We start from the raw sequence: 722 nt of genomic DNA, 5'->3' as shown, positions 1-722 counted from the left end.
TGCTGGAAAGTTAATAACATAAAAAGAAATAGTTATGTGAAAAAAACAGGAAAATATAATTTCAGGCAGCACAAATAATAATAATAATATCATTATCCATAATTCAGTAACTAAAGAGATCATAGGAGATTAACCAAAGAAAATGTTCCAAATAAATTAAATTCCAAATAAATCATGTTTCAGAAATCAAAATATGTATGATAGGATGCATTTCTGTGGAGAGAGACATACAGAAAAAAATTAAGAGAATAAACAAACACAGCTTTAAGTGGGACTACATCAAACAAAAAACCTTCTAAACAGTAAAAGAAAAAATTTAATGAAATGAAAAGGGAATCTACTGAATGGGAGAAAATACTTACAAACCATATGTTATGTAGGAGTTAATATCCAAATAGCAATAATTGCACCTCAAATAAACCTCATTGGCTACAATATTGCCACTGCACAAAGCTTAGGAGTTAATATCTAAACTGTGTAAGAAACTCATAAAACTCAGTGACAACAACAAAAAACTAATTTAAAAATGGGCAGAGGAACAGAATAGACATTTTTCCAAAGAAGACATACAAATGACTAAGAGATACATGGGGAGGTATCAACATCAGTAATCATCAGGGAAATGAAAATCAAAACTGCAGTGAGATATCACCTCGCACCTGTTAGAATGGCCATCATGAAGAAGATCATAGATAGCAGATGTCAGTGAGGATGTGGAGGAA

At 31.2% G+C, this 722-nt stretch overlaps 1 non-coding gene across 1 annotated transcript; it reads right to left on the bottom strand.

Annotated features, from left to right (window-relative positions):
* Window positions 1-314: 314 nt before the first annotated feature.
* On the bottom strand, window positions 315-455 carry LOC125131897 (U4 spliceosomal RNA). Its single transcript, XR_007136072.1, has one exon. It is a non-coding gene; the product is annotated as a U4 spliceosomal RNA (small nuclear RNA).
* Window positions 456-722: the final 267 nt, after the last annotated feature.

Source organism: Phacochoerus africanus, chromosome 7, assembly GCF_016906955.1.
Source record: "Phacochoerus africanus isolate WHEZ1 chromosome 7, ROS_Pafr_v1, whole genome shotgun sequence".
NCBI classification, from domain to species: domain Eukaryota; kingdom Metazoa; phylum Chordata; class Mammalia; order Artiodactyla; family Suidae; genus Phacochoerus; species Phacochoerus africanus.
The sequence above is the reverse complement of the archived record's forward strand: the minus strand, read 5'-3'. Positions and strand labels throughout refer to the sequence as shown.